This window comes from Schistocerca nitens, chromosome 3 (genome assembly GCF_023898315.1).
Source record: "Schistocerca nitens isolate TAMUIC-IGC-003100 chromosome 3, iqSchNite1.1, whole genome shotgun sequence".
Taxonomy (NCBI): Eukaryota; Metazoa; Arthropoda; class Insecta; order Orthoptera; family Acrididae; genus Schistocerca; species Schistocerca nitens.
Genome location: NC_064616.1, coordinates 804686610 through 804712104, shown reverse-complemented (window position 1 = coordinate 804712104; position 25495 = coordinate 804686610). Strand labels below are relative to the sequence as shown.

At 44.6% G+C, this 25495-nt stretch overlaps 1 protein-coding gene across 2 annotated transcripts in view; it reads right to left on the bottom strand.

Annotated features, from left to right (window-relative positions):
• The window catches only part of LOC126248829 (zinc finger protein rotund-like), a 910415-nt gene that overhangs the window by 86425 nt on the left and 798495 nt on the right, over nucleotides 1-25495 (bottom strand). The gene's annotated exons all lie outside the window — the stretch shown is intronic.

The following is a 25495-nucleotide window of genomic DNA, read 5'->3' as shown; positions in this document are numbered from 1 at the left end:
TCCACCATCATTCCTCAACAATAGCTGTAGTCGAGGAATAATGTTGTGAACAGCACTGTAAAGCATGTCCGGAGTTATGGTGAGGCATTGGCGTCGGATGTTGTCTATCAGCATCCCTAGAAATGTCGGTCGATCACGATACACTTGCGACTTCAGGTAACCCCCAAGCTAATTATCGCACGGACTGAGGTCTGGGGACCTGGGAGGCCAAGTATGACGAAAGTGGCGGCTGAGCACACGATCATCACAAAACGACGCGCGCAAGAAATCTTTCACGCGTCTTTGTCTTTTTTTTGTGGTTCTAATAAAACCCCATGTCATTCCAAGAATGTGTGTCAATTTTTACCTCTCTATCTACATTATTCCGTGGTTTATTAAGTTTTCAAATTTATACTGACTTTTTGATCACCCGGTATATACAGGGTGAGTCACCTAACAATAGCAGCAAGCGCTACATGCGGACACTGCGGCATCTAGACCAAACCACAACAGTGCACTACAGCCACACTCGTAAACACGGTCGTCATCGTAAACATGTCCCTGCAGGTGCTGCTCGCCGACCGTAGCCCGTGTTTGTTACAACACGCAACTGAACGTCGGAGGTTTAAAGCGTCAACTTTAGGTTACAATATCTCCGGATGTAAATAACATTTTACAATGCAACAAATGGCACTGATTACGTATTTGTTTATATGTTCAGATGTGCTAACAAAACTAACGGAGTTCCATTTAAAAAAAACGTAGGTTTATGTTAAAAAACATACTTCTGTGCATTTTTTTATGGTTTGTATTAACCAATTACACTAGCTCCTCTCCTCACGTTCGGTCTGTGGAATCGATTCGTCAGTATTTGATGTGGTTTACGAAATATATCCAGCGGTAATGTTAGGTGACTCACCCTATATATATATATATATATATACACTCCTGGAAATGGAAAAAAGAACACATTGACACCGGTGTGTCAGACCCACCATACTTGCTCCAGACACTGCGAGAGGGCTGTACAAGCAATGATCACACGCACGGCACAGCGGACACACCAGGAACCGCGGTGTTGGCCGTCGAATGGCGCTAGCTGCGCAGCATTTGTGCACCGCCGCCGTCAGTGTCAGCCAGTTTGCCGTGGCATACGGAGCTCCATCGCAGTCTTTAACACTGGTAGCATGCCGCGACAGCGTGGACGTGAACCGTATGTGCAGTTGACGGACTTTGAGCGAGGGCGTATAGTAGGCATGCGGGAGGCCGGGTGGACGTACCGCCGAATTGCTCAACACGTGGGGCGTGAGGTCTCCACAGTACATCGATGTTGTCGCCAGTGGTCGGCGGAAGGTGCACGTGCCCGTCGACCTGGGACCGGACCGCAGCGACGCACGGATGCACGCCAAGACCGTAGGATCCTACGCAGTGCCGTAGGGGACCGCACCGCCACTTCCCAGCAAATTAGGGACACTGTTGCTCCTGGGGTATCGGCGAGGACCATTCGCAACCGTCTCCATGAAGCTGGGCTACGGTCCCGCACACCGTTAGGCCGTCTTCCGCTCACGCCCCAACATCGTGCAGCCCGCCTCCAGTGGTGTCGCGACAGGCGTGAATGGAGGGACGAATGGAGACGTGTCGTCTTCAGCGATGAGAGTCGCTTCTGCCTTGGTGCCAATGATGGTCGTATGCGTGTTTGGCGCCGTGCAGGTGAGCGCCACAATCAGGACTGCATACGACCGAGGCACACAGGGCCAACACCCGGCATCATGGTGTGGGGAGCGATCTCCTACACTGGCCGTACACCACTGGTGATCGTCGAGGGGACACTGAATAGTGCACGGTACATCCAAACCGTCATCGAACCCATCGTTCTACCATTCCTAGACCGGCAAGGGAACTTGCTGTTCCAACAGGACAATGCACGTCCGCATGTATCCCGTGCCACCCAACGTGCTCTAGAAGGTGTAAGTCAACTACCCTGGTCAGCAAGATCTCCGGATCTATCCCCCATTGAGCATGTTTGGGACTGGATGAAGCGTCGTCTCACGCGGTCTGCACGTCCAGCACGAACGCTGGTCCAACTGAGGCGCCAGGTGGAAATGGCATGGCAAGCCGTTCCACAGGACTACATCCAGCATCTCTACGATCGTCTCCATGGGAGAATAGCAGCCTGCATTGCCGACCACTGGCGACAACATCGATGTACTGTGGAGACCTCACGCCCCACGTGTTGAGCAATTCGGCGGTACGTCCACCCGGCCTCCCGCATGCCCACTATACGCCCTCGCTCAAAGTCCGTCAACTGCACATACGGTTCACGTCCACGCTGTCGCGGCATGCTACTACCAGTGTTAAAGACTGCGATGGAGCTCCGTATGCCACGACAAACTGGCTGACACTGACGGCGGCGGTGCACAAATGCTGCGCAGCTAGCGCCATTCGACGGCCAACACCGCGGTTCCTGGTGTGTCCGCTGTGCGTTGCGTGTGATCATTGCTTGTACAGCCCTCTCGCAGTGTCCGGAGCAAGTATGGTGGGTCTGACACACCGGTGTCAATGTGTTCTTTTTTCCATTTCCATACCGGGTGATCAAAAAGTCAGTATATATAATTTTTAAAAAATGTATATGGATATATGGATTCAAAATCGAAAGCAATGTAATGAAGTATTGGGAACGGTGATTTTATTCATAAAATATATTTATTAATGAAGGTTATGTTAATTATTTCCAACAAATCGGTCCGTTTTCCTCTGCAGCTACAAATGATTCTGACACAAAGCATAGATCCATTAGGAAGTTGCTGATCTAATCATTTAGTTTCAGCCAGGCTAGTAGTTTTACGATCTCGTAGTTAGCGACTGAAAATTTTTCTCATGCTCCCGCTTCGTGCATTATTTCTCCGTCTCGTAATACGGAGTTATCAGGTGAACTACATCACGTTGTTAAAAATCAGAAATAAAATTGATTGCGTAATTTTTTAGATATTTCTTAAATTAAAAATTTCTGTTTTTAGTTTTCGGACTCACATAACAAAGACATTTAGTATAGTATTACTTTATACATATTTGTATCTGTATTACTGTTCGGCTGCAGCCGTACCTAAATGCCGCAAGTGAACGTGTTGCTGGCGTTCAAAAATTGGCACTCCACGTATAAGTTAAAGAGCGGCCATCCCTGGCATCGGTTTTCGGTACTGCGTACGGGCAGCGTTAAGAATTCAATAAATACAGAGGCTGGTCAGCGACTGTATAGCCCGGAGGCACAGCACACTGCCTGTTACTCAATCACCAGCAACTCGTTCCCCTCAAGCGGGCCTACTCTTCTTTTTAAGTCTGTCCTTTTCTGGTTTTCGGTTCACACGGGTCTGCTTCCTCCCTACGGGAAAGTACAGACAGGTTCACGTTTGCAGCGAATGGGCCCGCCACGGCTATAATTAATGTACTTTCACGTCGCTACCACACAGCTACTACATTAGGATCGTCGTCGCATCTCGCAGCAGACTCACCGCGCAGACTGTCTTATTTGTCAGACGGAGAAGTAAGAACACTAGTGCGAATATCGCCACCGCGGCAACTTAATACAGTGCAAAGCGTACAGTTGTATTTCACCACGTGCAATTTATTATCAGATGTTAGTGGGAAAAAGCGTGCTGTGGCGCGTAGGTGTTGATGTAAGAAATGAGAACGGTCTGGTGCGGAATATATGTTAAAGCTCATTCTCGGTGCATAATGTAAGCCTCGTAGGACAATTTGTCAGGCAGGATTGTCGGGTGAACGTGTGTGGAAGCGGAGGCTGCGGTGCCGGGCGGCAGCGGTGGTCCAGTTGCAGGAGGCACAGAGCAGCTAATGCAGGTGTTCAGCGGTGCCTCAGGTAAAAAGCTGGGACGGTGGGGACACGGGTGGAGGGGGAACGTCTGGCGGGGAGGGTGCCCGCGGCTAGCGCAACCAGCCAAATTAGTACACACGGCCTCGCTTTATCGCCGAGCCAGCTACTTTTACTTCCGTGGAAGACGAGTTTCGTTTCACCTGTGCGCGACGCTGGAGCTCGAGTAGAACAACCCTTCCGATACTCAGTACCCTCAAATCAGCAATATATTGTTCATTACGTAAAATGTTATCTCGACTGCGAAAAGTATTTACACTCGAAAAGTTGAGTCGACTGTCAACATAATTTACAAATAATTATCTTATGTACGCCCGATAGACACAATTTTGTCTTTATTGTTGTTTACAGCCACGCCTGTCACACTGAGGTTATCCTAACGATAGATTTTTCTCAGTTTCAGGAAGAGTTTAATAATTCGTAACTACTATTTGGCCCGAAAAAAAACTTAGCGCGTTTGTGAATCATATGCGAGACCAAAAACTAAATAACATAATTAAAGAAATCCTGACTTTTGCTTGAAGCGATTTAGGGAAAAATCTGTGTGAGCGGACGGGGATCAGTGTGCTAAAACTGCGCAACGGCCGAGCGAAGTGGCGCGGTGGTTGGTACACTGGACTCGCATTCGGGAGGACGACGGTTCGAACCCGCGTCCAGCCATCCTGATTTAGGTTTACCGTGATTTCCCTAAATCGCTTCAGGCAAATGCCGGGACGGTTCCTGTGAAAGGGCACGGCCGATATCCTTCCCCGTCCTTCCCTAATCCGAGCTTGTGCTCCGTCTCTAATAACCTCGTTGTCGACGGGACGTTAAACACTGATCTTCCGCTCCTCCACTGCGCAACGCCGCTCGGTAGCAAATTTTAGTTAATAGCTACGTGTGAGCCAGTTGTATATTATTCTGATCGCATAACGGAAATTTGTCACAATATGGAACGTGTCAATATGTTTACCGAGGCAACGCATTGCTCTAGTGCTTGCGCGGCTATAAATGTGTTGTTCGTATTATATTTAAGAAAAATTAAGTTAAATTATTCGTTTGCAAGTACTCTCCCCATTTCACATGCACAACAATGATATTTGATTGCTCTGCTGCTTTGCCGAAGTCAAGCAGTTCTCACGCAGAATATATTTTGCTTTTTCCACGTATTAATTTTTGGAAATCTATTCTGTTGGTTGAATACGGTACAGAATTCATTTACACCGTACGTTATAATCAGATCTTTTGCCAGGCTAGAGTTATGGTTCAAATGGCTCTTAGCACTATGGGACTTAACATCTATGGTCATCAGTCCCCTAGAACTTCGAACTACTTAAACCTAACTAACCTAAGGACATTACACAACACCCAGTCATCACGAGGTAGAGCTAGAGTTATGTCTGTGAACGTTAGTATTTTTTTTTCAAACTATAATCCATCGTAGTATTTTTCACAAAATAGCGACTGCGATGTGTTACAAAGTGATATGGTTATCAATTTTTTTTTCTTGAATGACCCATTTTTCCTGGGGGAAACAGTTTTAATAAAGGAACTGCCCTTTCGTGTTTATCTTCCTAGGACTTTATTTTTAGTTAAGGGTGAAATTGTTTTGTTTCGTGAAAAAGCTTTTGGTCCAGACAAGATGGGAAACTCATAAAACCAACATGACAGTCAGTTAATTAGACTGACGTGCAGTGTTAACGTTACGCGGTCGCTTAATAAAATCATTTGAAGCCCTCAATGAATGATGTACCCTCTCGAAATGATGTACACATAGTACGTGCAAATCAGTAAAAAAGCAATGTTATCCTAACGTATGCATTTTAGCAGCTGCATCTGGACCTGCAGTCTCGGTACGATCAGCAGGAATCGATGGCCGTCTACGAAGTAATATTGTTGATTTCCATGTTTTCCCCCTCTGCTAGCTGCTCATGACTGGAAACTTGTGGAAATATGTGTTCTTGTAATAACATGCCGCTATAGCAATAGCGACAGCAAACGAATTTTGATTAGCCACTATCCTTACTGCGCAATAAGATGAAAACATGTAGCTACATATCTCCCCCACAGGGTGCGAGTAAGCTACAACAGACATCTGTGCAGGCGTCTTCACAAAACAGCCGCAACATGATAAACCGATAATAGCGTCACCACATCATTAAAAATATATTGTCTGTCACAAGATGCTATAACGAGCGGTATGTTGCGTAGCTGCACAGCAGTGAAGATGTTCCAGTTTTTAGATGCATATATTTCAGTATAAGACATAAGGTACCGGAATGGGTACTACCCATGTGACGCACATCGATGGTGAGCAATCAAATCTCGGAATTCTGTCTGTCTGTAAAAAAATCGTAATTTCAGTAACCAGTAACTCCACAATCAAAGAGAGATTTGAAAGTGCATCGATTTCTCTAATCCATCAATAACTACGCTTCTACTATACAGTTACACATGTAGCATCTTTCTGAGTCATGTATATTATTTTTGCAAGAAGCTTGGTTCAAATGGCTCTGAGCACTATGGGACTTAACTTCTAGGGTCATCAGTCCCCTAGAACTTAGAACTACTTAAACCTAACTAACCTAAGGACATCACACACATCCATGCCCGAGGCAGGATTCGAACCTGCGACCGTAGCGGTCGCGCGGTAACAAACTGTAGCGCCTAGAACCGCTCGGTCACTCCGGCCGGCTTGTAAGAAGCCGTTATTGCTGCACCTGTAAAACTGAACAAAATGAAGGTACAAGGTTCTCAGTGCCTACCACCGACATTTGAAAACCTCGTCTTGTACTACATGCGTAATTTAATTTGACGCTGGGGGTGCTGAGAGGGTATGGAAGTGTTTCCTCCGTTCCCAGAACACACCGCGCAAAATACTGTTGTATTGAGCATATGGTATTAGAGAACACATCTGGCACGGTTTATTAGAGCTAGCCCTTTAACAACTACACTCCTGGAAATTGAAATAAGAACACCGTGAATTCATTGTCCCAGGAAGGGGAAACTTTATTGACACATTCCTGGGGTCAGATACATCACATGATCACACTGACAGAACCACAGGCACATAGACACAGGCAACAGAGCATGCACAATGTCGGCACTAGTACAGTGTATATCCACCTTTCGCAGCAATGCAGGCTGCTATTCTCCCATGGAGACGATCGTAGAGATGCTGGATGTAGTCCTGTGGAACGGCTTGCCATGCCATTTCCACCTGGCGCCTCAGTTGGACCAGCGTTCGTGCTGGATGTGCAGACCGCGTGAGACGACGCTTCATCCAGTCCCAAACATGCTCAATGGGGGACAGATCCGGAGATCTTGCTGGCCAGGGTAGTTGACTTACACCTTCTAGAGCACGTTGGGTGGCACGGGATACATGCGGACGTGCATTGTCCTGTTGGAACAGCAAGTTCCCTTGCCGGTCTAGGAATGGTAGAACGATGGGTTCGATGACGGTTTGGATGTACCGTGCACTATTCAGTGTCCCCTCGACGATCACCAGTGGTGTACGGCCAGTGTAGGAGATCGCTCCCCACACCATGATGCCGGGTGTTGGCCCTGTGTGCCTCGGTCGTATGCAGTCCTGATTGTGGCGCTCACCTGCACGGCGCCAAACACGCATACGACCATCATTGGCACCAAGGCAGAAGCGACTCTCATCGCTGAAGACGACACGTCTCCATTCGTCCCTCCATTCACGCCTGTCGCGACACCACTGGAGGCGGGCTGCACGATGTTGGGGCGTGAGCGGAAGACGGCCTAACGGTGTGCGGGACCGTAGCCCAGCTTCATGGAGACGGTTGCGAATGGTCCTCGCCGATACCCCAGGAGCAACAGTGTCCCTAATTTGCTGGGAAGTGGCGGTGCGGTCCCCTACGGCACTGCGTAGGATCCTACGGTCTTGGCGTGCATCCGTGCGTCGCTGCGGTCCGGTCCCAGGTCGACGGGCACGTGCACCTTCCGCCGACCACTGGCGACAACATCGATGTACTGTGGAGACCTCACGCCCCACGTGTTGAGCAATTAGGCGGTACGTCCACCCGGCCTCCCGCATGCCCACTATACGCCCTCGCTCAAAGTCCGTCCACTGCACATACGGTTCACGTCCACGCTGTCGCGGCATGCTACCAGTGTTAAAGACTGCGATGGAGCTCCGTATGCCACGGCAAACTGGCTGACACTGACGGCGGCGGCGCACAAATGCTGCGCAGCTAGCGCCATTCGACGGCCAACACCGCGGTTCCTGGTGTGTCCGCTGTGCCGTGCGTGTGATCATTGCTTGTACAGCCCTCTCGCAGTGTCCGGAGCAAGTATGGTGGGTCTGACACACCGGTGTCATTGTGTTCTTTTTTCCATTTCCAGGAGTGTATATGGCGTATTTCGTGTTTTCTACCTGTTATGCGCGAACTACTTATAATTGTGTATGTGCCTTTAAAAAATTCGAGATGTGGTGCAGTGTTAGCTTAAACAGGTAGTAACACACTCATCAACGCGAAGGCCAATTTAAGCGACTCACTGCTCGTGCATCAAAATAACATTAAGAAAAGTCAAGCACCGGCTATACGGATACGTAAAATCGTGTATATGCATTGAGGAGGATCGACAATTTGTAATTTGATTGACTGAAACGATCGTGTATGTCACACAACGCAGTCTAGTTAACGCGACCGACTAAAAAGTACATCCTGAACTCTGTCAGCCAGAGGGAAACACGAAGGAGAGCCACCAGATTTATTTTTCTTATCAAATTCGGTACTTTAATTAAAAAGCAAGCACTCTTACTTAGTAATAGCCTGGGGCTGGTACAGAGGTGGGGGCGCAAAGCTTTCTGTGCCTCATTCTTGGAAGTGGCTCCGGCTGAGTACGGGGCGGATTTCCTCGTCTACAGGCCGTGTTCTTAGCGTTGGGAGCATCTGAAAAGAACAGGCCTAGGGATGATGTAAGCTGTGGCGTTCTCGCGGGTCCATTGAAGCTGTTACTGGAAGAGGCTCTCCAATCGCGGTTTTCTACCAATGTCACACCACTTATTAATGACACTGACGAATCGAAAATCTTCCTATACATTCAGGATACGAACTCACGTTTTTAGGGCGGGTGGTTATCTGTCTCGGATAACTTATCTGAAATGGATATCCCTTCCGGAATAGCACCCTAGTAACGTAGAACGTGCGTCAGACACGTAAGCAACTAAGAATGGTCACCGGAAAGATAAAGAAGACGGAAGCAGATCAGTTAGTGAGGAAAAGATAATGTTTTACGCCATTTTCGGTTGCGATCAAACATACATGTATCAACGGTATACCCGTCGTAGAATATGATGAATTACGCCCTCGAAACTAGAGCAATTTCCCCCTAAAAGTTGGTTACACCTATGTCGAATACAATACAGCTTGGAGAAGAGTAATGAAAAGAAAGTAGATATTTTCTGCAGCTGTTCAGTCTGATCTGCCCTGTGCAAGTTGTTTCATTCCTGCATAACAGTTGCACTCTACAGCCTCATGGACTACAGTCAACGTTCGGTCTTCATCTACATAGCTTAACCCTCGACGGCCGGTGTGGCCGAGCGGTTCTAGGCGCTTCAGTCTGGAACCGCGCGACCGCTACGGTCGCAGGTTCGAATCCTGCCTCGGGTATGGATGTGTGTGATGTCCTTAGGTTAGTGAGGTTTAAGTAGTTCTAAGTTCTAGGGGACTGATGACCTCAGATGCTAAGTCCCATAGTGCTCAGAGCCATTTGAATCATTTGAGCTTAAAATTCACAACTCGCTTCATTGCATATTAATTACTCCTTGATTCCTCAGGATGTGTCCTGTCAACCTGTATCTTCCTTTCGTCAATTTGTGCTTTAAAGCTCTTTTCTATCCAAATAAATTCGATATTTACTTGACTTTGAGCTTCAGAATTCTTCTGTAGCATCACATTTCAAATGCTCCTATGCTCTTCTGTTTATCGAGCGCTTTCCACTTCCATATAAGTCTAGATTCCAGTTAAATAACTTCAGAATAGACTTCCTGACACTTACGTTTTTATTGAATGTTAACAAATTTCTCCTTATCAGAAATATTTTCTTGATATTCAGTCTGAACTGTATATTCTCTTTACTTCTGTCGCCGTCCGTTATTTTGTTCGCTGAATAGTACATCTCATCTACTGGTTTTAATGTCTCATTTCCTAATCTAATTCCTCAGCACCAACTGATTTAATTCGACTATATTCCATTGTCGTTATTTTACTTGTCGATATTCATTTTACAACCTCTTTTCAACACACTAGCCACTCGATCTCTATGAGAATTACGAATTCATCGGCAAATTTCAACATTTATATATTTCTTCTTCATGGACTTATATTTCTATTCTAAATTTCTTCTTGGTTCCCTTCACTGCCTGCTCAGTCGACAGTTTGAATATCGTGAGAATAGGTTACAAGCATGTCTCACACCTTCCTCAACAACTGCCATCCTTCCACTCCTATAACTACAGTTCGGTTTTTTTTTCTTAAAAAGTTGTAGATAACCATTCGCTCCCCGCCAATCAACACCGTCAAAAGATTTTTTTCTAAATCTGCAGATACTATACGCGCAGGATTGTTTTTCTTTAGTCTGTCCGTTAAGTCGTATTGTCAGTACTACCTCACATTTGTCCGGAACTCGAACTGAGCTCCCGTGGTCGAGTCCTCCGAGTCTTTGCCACCCTTATATAGACAATTCGTGTTGGCATTTTGCAACCACAACTTATTAAAGTGGTGGTTTAGTAAAATCTACACCTGTCAGGGTGGAACAGGTTTATCACGTGGTTGATTTTTACAAGGATAATTTCGCAAGTCGCTATGCTCTGGTGAGTTTTACAAAGTTAATATTCAAATCCGGTGAGGGTGAACCTTCGGTGAGACTGTACGGCACACCAGTCTAAAGTGAGTGCGCGATTTGTCAATCACCTGTATGAAGCTTCCCCGTTGATCGGCATGAAAATTAGTTTGATTACTCGCACTTCGATGAATAACTCGTTAAAAGTTTGAGTAAAGCATGAATATCTCACAGCATTGCCTGGTTTCATATACCGGGTGATCAAAAAGTCAGTATAAAATTGGAAACTTAATAAACCACGGAATAATGTAGATAGAGAGGTAAAAATTGACACACATTCTTGGAATGACATGGGGTTTTATTAGAACCACAAAAAAAAAGACAAAGACGCGTGAAAGATTTCTTGCGCGCGTCGTTTTGTGATGATCGTGTGCTCAGCCGCCACTTTCGTCATGCTTGGCCTCCCAGGTCCCCAGATCTCAGTCCGTGCGATTATTGACTTTGGGGTTACCTGAAGTCGCAAGTGTATCGTGATCGACCGACATCTCTAGGGTTGCTGAAAGACAACATCCGACGCCAATGCCTCACCATAACTCCGGACGTGCTTTACAGTGCTGTTCACGACATTATTCCTCGACTACAGCTATTGTTGAGGAATGATGGTGGACATATTGAGCATTTCCTGTAAAGAACATCATCTTTGCTTTGTCTTACTTTGTTATGCTAATTATTGCTCTTCTGATCAGATAAAGCGCCATCTGTCGGACATTTTTTGAACTTCGGTATTTGTTTTTGGTTCTAATAAAACCCCATGTCATTCCAAGCATGTGTGTCAATTTGTACCTCTCTATCTACACTATTCCGTGATTTATTCAGTTTTCAAATTTATACTGACTTTTTGATCACCTGGTACTTAGAATGAAGTTGCTCCTGGGTGCGCATTTGTCTCAAATTCGGTGAAAAACGAAAACTCGAATATTTAAAAAAAAAATGTCCGTTAAAGTAATAGGATAACGCATCGGCGAGAAGAGTAAAGTATCATAAAGATGATTAATAAACATTTATGCCGTAAATGACTCGTCAGAATTATATTGACTGAGGTAAGTCGATCTTTTAGAAAATCACTCGTTAAGATGGTGAGATCTGAAAGGTAAGCACACTAGCGGAACATCTCTCTGCTGAACTAAACACTGTGCATTAAACGGCTCACTAAACCGTCGGTCCACTCGACACCTTACATAATTTTTTTCTATCTGTGGGTATCGGTTAGTTAGAGAACCAACTCGTGAGGGTAACGTCTTAGACCTCCTGGCAAAAAACAGACCTGAACTTCTCGAATCAGTTAACGTTGAGGAAGGTATCCGTGATCATAAGGCTGTGACAGCATCTATGACAAGGAATGTTAAGAAAGGTGGAGATCCACAGCGCAGTGGACAACGGCGCTCAGGTTAATGCCGTGTTCCTTGATTTCAGTAAGGCATTTGACACCGTCCCAAATCGCCATTTAATGAAAAGAAATACGAGCTTACGGAGTATCGGCGCAGACCTGCGATTGGATTCAAGACTTTCTTGCAGATAGAACTCAACACATCGCTCTTAACGGAACTAAATCGACAGACGTAAAGGTAATATCCGGAGTACCACAGCAAAATGTGATAGGACCGTTGCTGTTCACAATATATATAAATGCTCTAGTAGAAAGTGTCGGACGCTCTTTAAGGCTATTCGCAGATGATGCAGTTGTTCATACCAAAGTAGCAACGCCAGAAGATAGTAATAATATGCAGAACGACCTGCAGAGAACTGATGAATGGTGTAGACTCTGGCAGTTGATTCTGAACGTAAATAAATGTAACATATTGCGAATACATAGGAAAAGAAATCCACCATTATACAGCTACGCTATTGATGACAAACAGCTGGAGACAGCGTCTGTCGTAAAATATCTAGGCATAATTATCCAGAGTGACCTTAAGTGGAATGACCATATAAAACAGATAGTGGTAAAAGCAGACACCAGACTCAGATTCATCGGAAGAATCTTAAGGAAGTGTAACTCATCCACGAAAGAAGTGGCTTATAAGACGCTTGTTCACACGATTCTTGAGTATTGTTCATATATCTGGGATCCGTATCAGGTAGGACTGATAGACGAGATAGAGAAGTTCCAACGAAGAGCGGCGCGTTTCGTCACAGGATCGTTTAGCTGGCAAGAGAGGGTTACGGAGATGCCAAACAAACTCCACTGGCAGACGTTACTATTGAAATTTTGGGACAGCACTTTTCAGGAGGAGTCAGACAACATATAACCCCTCCCCCCCCCCCCCCCACATACATCTCGCGTATTCGAGAAATTAGAGCCAATACAGAGACTTACCGACAATCATTCTTCCCACGCACTATTTGCGAGTGGAACAGTGTTGGAGGGCTCAGATAGTGGTACCGAAAGTATCCTCCGCCACACACCATTAGGGGGCTTGCGGAGTATGATGTAGATGTAGATGATATCGGACACGATCCACTCAGCTAGCTTTCGATACGTAGCATGCTTCATGTCCGTTGCACGCAGTTCCCTTCACAATGTTCGGTCGGAAGCATGTTGACATGAACCTGCATTCACAGATAGCAGCAATTTCTGTCTGGTTTGAAACGATTTATCAGTGAGAAGGTCCCTGTTGCTTAGGATCTTTTTACGACTACAGTTCTTACGCCGCGTCGCACGGCTGCGGGTGGTATACCACTTCATCTAGACATGATGGACAGTCCGAAGCTTCTATACAAGCGACTAGCACTGTTAGCTCAGCGGGTGATGGCGGCATTGCCAGTTCTACACCATCCACAGCCAACAGGCAAACAATGTGCCGTGAACTTGTTTATTAACATCACCGTATTTTGTGATAGTTTGTTGTTGGAAACAATATAAAATCATGTAGTGGGTTACAGTGCGATTGATAATCTTCGCGGAATGACTGCAGGAGAGATAATATTTAGTGGTGCAGAAGATGAGGCCCAAAAGCAAATAACAAAAACTATTACAAAAGTTTTCGATGATGCTGAGCCTCACTCATAGAGTATTTTTTGAAAGAATACACCGCCATCTGACTTTATCACTGTATTTTTCTTCTGTACGATTTAGATTTCGTGTTTTATTAGGCCAATGTCAAGCCATATGTGGTAAAGTCAGCCCAAAGCAGGTAAGCAACCCTAGCACATGTCTTTAAGATGTTACTTTTATAGTTACATCTTAAATGCATGTTCTAGTTTTGTTTGCCTGCTTTAGGCTGACTTTACCAGATATGACGTGTTAATGGTGTAAGAACTTTCAGGATTGTACTCCATAATGGCGCAAAAGCTGAAATCTAGATTGTACAGAAGAAAAATATTGTAACATACAAATGGCGTGTATTTTTTTTTAAGCAATTACCCTTTGTGAAACATAGAGCTTCCAGTTAGGAAGCACATATTAAAAAAAGAAAAAAATATTGAAGTAGCGATAACAGTGGGTCAAGTAATGAAAACACCTCCTCCCCGCTTGCGTTTATCTCTGTATTTTCGGTACGACACGAGACCTGCGGAATATGTGATGCACATCTTCGCAACTTCCCTGACAGCAGAGGCAGGCTCGTAAGGGAGTAAGTCTTAGTTCTTACAAAGAGAATGCCTCTCAGATTCATGATGCCTAGAATAAGAACAAACTATGCTTTCGAAACTGGTGTCAGCGGACACAACATGTTGTCTTAGAGCGACGTGCTGCCGATACAGTAGCATGAACAGCACTTCCATGCGCAACAGATGACCGGCTAGTTTGAATTTTATCGCATTAGGAGAACGATTGTGAATGAAGAAGTGGGAAACTGCACTATGCGTTACAAAATATTCATATTTTTAATAACGCAATAATAGTAATAATTTCACATTTTAACCTCAAGCAAAACCGGAACCATAATTTTCGGATAATAATATATGCCATAAATAGTGTTACGCGACCTCTTCTGAACAAATTATCTTTATGAGTTGAACATTACTCTCAGACTGCTCTGTTGGCTGATAAATACATGCCTTATTCAGGTGAAATACGTGTTTACTACAGACTCATGTAGTTCGGTATATCTCAAATTTTATCTAATTGTTGGTTAACTTCCAAAATAACTTGCTCGGAGTGTTTGACAGTAGAGCACGTCGAACAGGAGGAACCAGTGTGACTGGTGGCTGAAGATTTTTTTTATAATACAGCTGTAACCCACACGGCAAGTGTTTATCGTTGACAGAGAGCTAGGGTGAGCGGTGGCACACAATCATTGTGGCATAACACAGACCTTTGTGTGAAACCTGCTCAATTGCTTTCACTCGCAACCAGCCACAATAACAGTGCACTTGTTAACCCGCCGAGAAGGGCGATCGGCACGTTCGGGCGAATGGAAATCGCTCATAAAAAATGCAGTTTATCTGCAGGGAGGGCGCGTCCGCTTCTCGGGTAACAGGTTAGCTAGCGCCACAATGCCCCAGCTACCTGTCCAATGGCGCTGATTCACTGCCGCTGGACTACGCCAAGGTCGCGGCAACTCGGAATGACTCGCAAAAACTTCGTGCATCGCCACTGTACGACGGGTCTAGTGTTTTAGTAAATGACCTCGATAATGAGTGGTAACAATGCCGCCTTCATTTTTTAACAGTTTGTGCTCAGGGAGTGATCTATATACCTGCTCACTTTTTTGTACTTTTTACGGATATCTGCTCCGATTAGATCTTATCATTATCATATTTGTTCACTGATGACCTCAGAGCCATTTTTTGTGGCTGATAAATAAACAAACACGAATAAAATTTAAGAGGTTAAATTAAAGAGCTCATAAGAAACTCAAAATAAGGCACTTCTTTTTAGAAGCTGTGTGAACACACAAACGGAACAGTGTGCTTCTGCGCGCTGCTGCAGGGACGGAAGCTACCAATCAACTGAAGGAGCTATCAACTGTAAGTACGAACAGATAACTAAAAAGTTTTACTCCACTAATTACATTGGCCTTAACAAATGGAAGTCGTTTCTCTGCATATGTGCGCGTTACTTACAACGATGCTGGGAGCTCAAATGCGCATCTTTTTCCATAATTTATACAACTAATCAGGAAGAGTGTCGCCTACCACATTCTATCTTGTTCAGTGAGTACTAAGATTGAGAAACGAGATACAAATATAATATATCCATGAAATAAAATAATATGTCACAGAATTTGAATTTTTCCATGACATGGGGGATTGTCTTGCTAGCGAAAAGGAAACTTTTTGAAATACTGATCGCAGATGAGGCTACATAGTGATTTATAGTCTACTGCATTGTCCTAGGTTGTTGTCTATGGTGTGTTTCCGCGATGTTGATACGAACTTTAGAGATAACACGGAAGGCAAGTGTATGATTTTGAGATAAGGAAACGACTGAGCCAAAAGTTATGAAGCCCAACCTGTTGTCGTATAACTCTGTCAGGGTGCTAGGAGATCAGTAATTGTTGTTCGTACGCTACAATAAAAGGAATTATTGTGAACGTTATTGCTAGCAATTTAGGTTAGTAGAAGAAACACACCGAAGACTACAAATGGCGCGAAATGTACACTGTCATTGTCAGTCGTCTCAGGAGACGAGGTACTGGCAGAATTGAAGCTATAAGGACGGGTCGTCAGCGATGCTTGGGTACCTCAGATGGTAGAGCACTTGCCCGCGAAAGGCAAAGATCCCGAGTTCGAGTCTCGGTCCGGCACACGGTTTTAATCTGCCAGGAAGTTTCATATCAGCGCACACTCCGCTGCAGAGTGAAAACCTCATCCTGGTAACTGCAGTAGTCCAGAAATTGTTTCATTACTCATTTCGAGACAGATAAATGAATTAATTGACAACACGACACAGCAGTAACTACATAAGAGTTATTATAATGCTATACACATTATTATTATTATTGTTAGAGTGGTTAGACACAAAGCATTCACAGCCTGAAGTCTTGAAATCTCTGCCAGTTCAGAAACAAGGAGTGCAGCAATTAAGTAATTTACAAACAGTAAGTATAGTGCACACATCTGAACCCGTTTGATTTTAAATGGCGTTGCAGTGTGCAGGTCAAGCAAGTGTCTCAATGGAGAGTAATAGGACAGGGTGTAACGCCGGAAATGCATATCCTCCTATTTCCATCTATTGTACCCTAATTTTTTCCTTATTTTGTTACCTGAAGATGTAACATTTCTGTGTCTTTATATATTGTAATTGTTTTAATATTTGTATATATATATATATATATATATATATATATATATATATATATCCATTTATGTCGATGTATAATTGGTTTGTTTTGTAAATATTATTTGTATTTTACGCTGGGTCTTGCCTAGGGAAAACTATGCTATCGAACGAATACATCGATAGGTCGTGTGAAGAACGAAAGTGTGTAGGATCTTTGGTAGTGTTAACTCTGCCGCGTGGAGCGCGGGCAGCGAGGGAGAGTCTGGTTGGAGTAGTGCGATTGAGCAAGTGTGTTGTGTGACGCTCCCGCAAGTTGCCGGGCTTTCGGGGTTTGGCAGCATGTAATTGCGATCGACTGGCTATGGTAGTTTCTAGCACGGTGTCGCGGACGGGAAGCATTAGCTGGCACACATCAAGAGCCCGTTTCGCCTGGTGACCGTGTCGAGAAGAAGGCGCGCCAGCATCCAGCTTCTGCAACAGCGACGGCCGACAATGAGTGACTGTCGCCACCTCCTCGATCGACGACTTCAAACCTTCAATCAACCTCAAGGAAGACTAAAAGCACGTAAAGTTTCAGAACTGTATGGCAGACCTCAGCTTTTCAAACTGTTCAAATCACAAAATTACAGCAACGTAGCATGAACCTTTGTTGCTCATTGTCCCAATTGCATTTCCAACCAGGGTCCCTTCCTTTTCCGAAATGAACCCGAGTGTCGTTGAAATTCAAACGCCAGCATTAACGCATTATAATTCGATTTCACTGCTTTAATTTCAAAGTTCAGTTAAAGTATTCATAGCTGGCTACAATATTTAGATTACACAAGCACAAATTAAGAGTGCGAGTTTTGTTACCGTATTTTAGCTTACCTGTGACTGCAGCTCAGCTTGGTACGTACAAAATTTTACTATTGTTAATTGTTCAGAATCATTTAATTCAAGTTCAAAGTTAAATCTCTTATTTCTAAATTGCGTAGAGTCAAGTTGCTTTTGAAATGATTGTTGAGGTAGTCCAAGACTAACCGTATTTTACTGAATTTCGATGTGCTTCAGAAAGAAAGCTCACTATTAACTTCAGTCACTAAATTAACTTTCGATTTTCCGGTTTCATTAATTCTTTTGCTAAATTAAGTCAGAGTGTAGCGAAATTTATTACTTCTGACAAACTTTCAGTTTTCACACTACACGTGTCAACCTTCAGTTGCCACGCTTCTAGTGCTAATTATATGTGTAATAACCTTTCTTTTTCAGTTACTATAGTAATTGTCCTTAGGACTGGCGACCGTAATTTCCCCCAAATCTCAAATATCTAATTACCGCTAGTTAATTGTTAACGTAACGGCCGCACATTTACCTTCCTTATTAACTTTACCCCTTTTCAAAATTAATTTCCACCAGTTTCATTTGCATTTTTCCTTTCATTTAGATGTAACCCTTTCCTCCCTCTTTACCGACAGATTAACTTCGGTGACGATTGCTTTCCCAAATTTCCATTAGGTACACGCGGTTTAATTTTTCACTGTCATTAAGGTCGATAAGTGAGGGGGAGGTTACACGTGGCGACCTGGTGACAGGACAATCTTCAGATTTGAGGTTGTTCTTGACACGAATTTTGTTTGGTGCAAATGTCGTAACAAAGTATTGGTTACCAACAGATAGTTACGTCAGTGAGATTAAGTAGTGGGAGGAATCCTAATTAGATTTGAGATTTGTTATTTATATTGAAAATTATTAAAATGAGTGAAGGCAACAATTACCAAAATTTGGTAGACTTGGATACGGAACAATCGGTCGAACAGTGGGAAACGCGCACCGCGGTACCCATTGTTCAGGGGCAGGCGGCTAGCGTGAAAGACGCGACCGCCGAAACGCAACAAAGAGCAGAAATGGAATTCCAAACTTTAGAAAATGTTTCGGAATCGGAAGTGAAAATCAAATCTGAACCCCTTGTTGACGAATACGCGGGGACAATTAAAGAGGAAGCCGCTACGGAAGTAAAACCGGTAGTTTCCGGGAATTTAGCTGATTTATTGAATGTTTTGACTAACGAAATCAAGGCTCAGTCTAGCAAGATAGAAACTCAATCGGCAGAAATTAAAGCTCAGGCTGCCAAGCAAGAAGCTCAGTCTGAAAAAATTGACAGGAAGCTAGACAATCAGAACAAAGCTATTAATGTTGTTAACAACAATGTTGGAGTTGTTAACGCAAAAGTTGATAAAATCAAAGAAGATATTTTTGTGATTAATACCGAAATCGGTAATCTTAAACAGGAAATGATAGGCGTTCAGGCGGAAATTGCGAGCATAAATACGCGTTTTAATTCCGAAATTAGCAGAATCGAAAAAGGTGTAGGAGAAGCAGTTGCTCCGATCATCGAGAATAAGGTGACGGAACAAATTCAATTAGTGAAAAAAGAGGGTCAAAAGAAGGTGGAAACTTTAAAGGCTTTAGTATCCGAAGTAGGTACCAAAGTGACGAAGCAGGCTAATACCTGCGAAGAGAAAAAAAAGGAAGTAGAAACGCTTGCGACAACCACTTGCCAAGTAATTACGAGAGTGTCGGAATTAGAAAAGAAACTTGACGAAAAACAGAGCTATGTGCCAATCTGTGCACATAGTTCGGAATTGTTGACGAAAGAGGAGCGGTTCGACCCCTTGAAAAAAGGCGGTATACAGGCGACGGATTTCATTAAAAATTGTGAAAGAGTTTTACCCAGATCATGGACTAATGAGAGAAAAATTAATGCGGTTATTGATGTGTTGGCTGGTGATGCCAAGCGTTGGGGCTTAAACCTCAACATTACAAACCTGACTTTTGACGAGTTTAAAAATTTGTTTCTGGCTGAATACTGGTCAGAGCAAAAACAGCAAAGTGTCTGGCGCGAATTTGTCGTATCGAGGCCTTTCGATGCGAATTCGCGTGGCTCGATGAAGGAGTTTTGTGAGGGCTGGGTCCGCAAGTTGGAATATTTGCGTGATCGCCGCACGGAATCCGAAATCATCTGGGAACTCTACAAGAAGCTTCCAGATGATACAAAACGCTACGTAGGAAGCAATTACAGGACAATCAATGATTTCCTGGAAAGAGTTGAGGACGAGGACTATTGGCGCAATAATCGCGATAGTGGTAGAGGCCGTGGTAACAAAAACGGGTACCACAGCAACCACAACAATGATAACTATGGGAATAATGCATACCGCAATCTTGGTAGCAATAACAATAGTGGTTCGGGCCGTAATGACAATCGGTACAATGCAAATAATAACAGGAATGACGGAAACCAGTATCATACTAGCGTGATACGGGCTTTGCAGAATAGTAATAACGCCAGAGGGTTTGATCAGCCGCCTCAGCAGCATCCGGGGAGCGTATCTGCTGGGACGAGACAGGGAAACCATTAGCCGCGCCGGTGAGGGGCCGACGGGCGTGGAGAAATTTTCAAAATTAATTTCCACCAGTTTCATTTGCATTTTTCCTTTCATTTAGATGTAACCCTTTCCTCCCTCTTTACCGACAGATTAACTTCGGCGACGATTGCTTTCCCAAATTTCCATTAGGTACACGAGGTTTAATTTTTCACTGTCATTAAGGTCGATAAGTGAGGGGGAGGTTACAAGGGGCTGTATGTTTTGTAACAAGTGTCTAATCTCATGTGGACAGTTAGCTTACTTATCTGGGGAGGAGTTGTGAGTAACACTTGCGATGCACCACGAGTTCTTTCTTCATTCATTTTCACACACACACACACACACACACACACACACACACATACGCACGCACACAAACTAAAAATCATTCATCTTTCATCATATTAAAAACAAAAGTGTCCCAAGAAATTCTTTCATTCTACAGTTTAGTTAGGTGCTGAAGTTGGTGATTATGTGCGGCAGGGCGGCAACAGATGGCAGAGGTAGGAGTTAGTAGCTGATGTCTGATTGCACTCAGAGGTAATGGTCTAAGAAAGACTGGGAACCACTGTCTTAGATAACCTGAAGTTTTATGGGATTGGTGGTATAGTCAACCAGTGGACACTGTCATATCTAACCAAAAGAATGCAAAATGTTGTACTTAATAATTCAATCAACGTAGTCGGGAGACATTATTTTGATTGGGGAGAAACCACGTATAGGGGTCCCCAAAGCTCAGTCATAGGTCCACTATTTTTCCTTATATATGTAAACGATCTTCCGTCTAATATACAACAAGGAAAATTAGTTGTTTTTGCAGATGACACTAGTATTGTACTCAATCCGAGCACACACACAGAAGCCGGCTTGAGTGGCCGAGCGGTTCTAGGCGCTACAGTCTGGAGCCGCGCGACCGCTACGGTCGCAGGTTCGAATCCTGCTTCGGGCATGGATGTGTGTGATGTCCTTAGGTTAGTTAGGTTTAAGTAGTTCTAAGTTCTAGGGGACTGATGACCTTAGAAGTTAAGTCCGATAGTGCTCAGAGCCATTTTTGAACACATACAGAAAGAGAAGAAATGGTAAACAATATCCTTAAAAGTATCATTGACTGGTTCTATGCGAATTGATCACTCTCATTTCTAAAAAGACACAACATATTCAGTTCTGTACAACTAGGGGTACTAACTACTGATAAATGAACACATGGCGAGGAAATAATTAATAGGGCGGAAACTTCAAAATTCTTAGCGTTTCTTACTCGTGAGAATTAGAGTCTTCAGGACAAAAGGGGGTACACAATGCCACAATAAATTTTTTGATAACTTACGCAGTGCTATAAACTGTATGACAGACAGCAAAGCAAAATTAGAAAACAAACTGAAAAATTTTCTCCTTGACAGCTCCTATTCCGCATAAGAATTTAAATTACTGTAATGTGCTACAGGCGGTGGGTAGAAATTACTAACTCATATATGTATATTCGATGATGATAATATTAATAATAAATAAATAAATAAATAAATAAAATTTATACACTGAAGAGCCAAAGAAACTCGTACACCTGCCTAATATCGTGTAGGACCCCGCGAGCACACAGAAGTGTCGCAATACGACGTGGCATGGACTCAACTAATGTCTGAAGTAGCGCTGGAGGGAATTGACACCATCAATCCTGCAGGCCTGTCAATAAATCCGTAATTGTCGAGGGGGCCGAGATCTCTTCTGAACAGCACGTTGCAAGGCATCCCAGATATGCTGAATAATGTTCTTGTCTAGGGAGTTTGGTGGCCAGCGGAAGTGTTTAAACTCATAAGAGTGTTCCTGCAGCCACTCTGTAGCAATTCAGGACGTGTGGGTGTCGCATTGTCCTGCTGGAATTGTCCAAGTCCGTCAGAATGCCCAATGGACATGAATGGATGCAGGTGATCATACAGGATTCTTACGTACGTGTCACCTGTCAGAGTCGCATATAAACGTATCAGGGGTCACATACCACTCCAACTGCACACGCCCCACACCATTAAAGAGCCTCCACCAGCTTGAACAGTCCCATGCTGACATGCAGGGTCCATGGCTGGCTCTGTGCACTATGGGATTTAACTGCTGAGGTCATCAGTCCCCTAGAGCTTAGAACTACTTAATCTTAACTAACGTAAGGACATCACACACATCCATGCCCGAGGCAGGATTCGAACCTACGACCGTAGTGGTCGCGCGGTTCCAGACTGTAGCGCCTAGAAACCGTTCGGCCACACCGGCCGGCCAGGGTCCATGGGTTCATGAGGTTGTCTCCATACCCGTACATGTCCATCCGCTCGATACAATTTGAAACGAGACTCGTCCGACATGGCAATATGTGTCCAGTCATCAATAGTCCAGGCGAGTCGTAAAGCTTTGTGTCGTGCTGTCATCCAGGGTACAAGAGTGGGCTTTGGGCTCCGAAAGCTCATATCGATGGTGTTTCGTTGAATGGTTCGCACGCTGACACTTGTTGATGGCCCAACACTGAAATCTGCAGCAATTTTCGGAAGGGGTACACTTCTGTCAAGTTGAACGATTCTCTTCAGTCGTCGGTGGTCCCTTTCTTGCAGGATCTTGTTCCGGCCTCACCGATGCCGGAGATTTGATGTTTTACCGGATTCCTGATATTCACGCTACACTCGTGAAGTTGCTGTACGAGCAAATCCCCACTTCATCGCTATTTCGGTGATTCTGTGTCCAACCGGTCGTGCGCCGACTATAATGCCATATTCAAACTCAATTAATTCTTGATAACCTGCCATTGTAGCGGCAGTAACAGATCTGCGCCAGACATTTGTTGTCTAGGCGCTTCAGTCTGGAACCGCGCGACCGCTACGGTTGCAGATTCGAATCCTGCGGTGGGCATGGATGTGTGTGATGTCCTTGGGTTAGTTAGGTTTAAGTAGTTCTAAGTTCTAGGGGACTGATGACCTCAGATGTTAAGTCCCGTAGTGCTCAGAGCCATTTGAACTTGTTGTCTTATATAGGCGTTACCGACAATATTTACAAATTGCGAAGGGAGTTTACCAAGTAATTCAGCACATTATTTTCGGCCATTTTCGGTTGCGAAAACGCGGAATTTGCTGTCGGGAATCAAGAACTATTGCCGTTTCAGGCCCTATAGTTTCATGAAGTTCCGATATGTGGCGGCGCTAGACGTAGCTTTCAAATCGGCGTCTGTAACGAAAGTGCGTTCCAATTAGAAAAGTGTAATTGAGTTCCTTTTGGCGGAAAACCAGAGAATCCCAAATATTCATAGCCAGTTGCAGAATGTCTAGGGAGACCTATAAGTGAACAAAAGCACGGTAAGCCGTTGGGCAAAGCGTCTGTCATTGTCGCAAGAACATCGCATAAACCTATCCGATACGCCGCGTGCCAGCCGGCCGCACACAGCTGTCGCGCCTGGATTGTTGATGCGTGCGTAGACTCTTATTCGAAGTGCTCGACGGATCACAATGAAACACCTCGCTGCTCAAGTGGGCGTCTCTGTTGGTAGTACTGACACTCGTCCAGCAGTTGGGGTACTCAAAGGTGGGTGGCTGCTGGTGCCTCATCGCCTAACAGAAGACGATAAAGAGCGACAAAGGAACACCTTTGCAGAGTTGCTTGAGCGCTATGACGATGATCGTGACATTTTTTTGACGAACATCGTGAGAGGCGATGAAACGTGGGTTCATCACTTGGAACCGGAAACAAGTGTGCAGTCCATGGAGTGGTGCCACACCACCTCCTCCGAAGAAAATGTTCAGAGCCGCACCCTCAGCCGGAAAAGTCATGGCGATTGTCTCCTGGGACTCTGAATGTTATTCTGTTTGCTGAACTCCCTCACGGTGCAACGATCAACTCTGAAGTCTGGTGTGCTACACTCAGGAAATTGAAGAACCGACTTCAGCGTGTTCTTCGTCACAAAAAAAGCAAACCAATTTCTTCTCCTGCATGACAACGCAAGGCCTGACACCAGTTCAAATGGCTCTGAGCACTATGGGACTTAACTTCTGAGGTCATCAGTCCCCTAGAACTTAGAACTACTTAAACCTAACTAACCTAAGGACATCACACACATCCATGCCCGAGGCAGGATTCGAACCTGCGATCGTAGCGGTCGCACGGTTCCAGACTGTAGCGCCCAGAACCGCTCGGCCACTCCCGCCGGCCCTGACACCAGTCTGCGCATCCGAGAGGAGGTCACAAAACTTGATTGGACTGTTGTTGGTCATCCACCCTACAGCACGGATCTCGCACTTTCCAACTTCTGTCTGTTTGACCTGATGAATGCTGCACTCCGCGGAAAGCAGTATGTCGATGATGGGGGGTTACTGCTGCACCATGACGTCGGCCAGTAGTGGTGCCGCGCGGGAATACAGGCCCTCGCAGTGAGCTGACGTAAGGCAGTTGCACTGAACAGAGATTAATTTTAAAAAATACGGTTTTGCAGCCAAAGGAGTGCGGAACAGTATGTTGTATTGAAATCCTGAAAAACCAAGACTGATTTCAGAAAAAAATGTGTTGTATTACTGACTGAACGCCCCCCCCCCCCCCCCTCATTCCACAACATTACGATCTACCGTGCTAATGATCCGTGGAATATTAAACAAACAGACTGTGTACTTTTGATGTGGCATTGGAAAGAGAGTTTTGAAGAGGACTTCAGTGACACAACATTTGTGAAACTTGATGCAATAATAAGGTTTTGTAAGGAGGAGAGGTCCTATAAACGTCTGTCGTGTTACAAATAAACACGTAACTCTAGTACAGTTCTTGTCTTTCCTTATTATGACTATCAATTAAAGTACTCAAAATGTTGACCTCGAGCACTGGTACCTGCTATATAGAGATTCTGAACAGACAGAGCTTCCCGTGGCATTTCGGTAGCGCAGGCCCCTGATGTGTGCCATCTCGTGTCTTCGGGAGTCCTCTTCGTTTCGCCTCGCTGTACGCCTTTGTGCTCCTTCCATCCCCCACCTCTTACAACCTGTCCCTAGGCTCTTGCCAATACTTATCCCACACCGTTTCTCGTGCCACGTCCTGTGCATCTAAATCCCTCGGCTAGCAACTGTTAGCAGGAGGCCACAGCACCACCACCCTTACAGGGTTCAAGACCCACACATCGCAAACATCTCATCGAGCTTAAGACCGTCGTTTTTATTCCTATTAACGTATATTATGCAGATTTCATTTAATTTGTTCGAA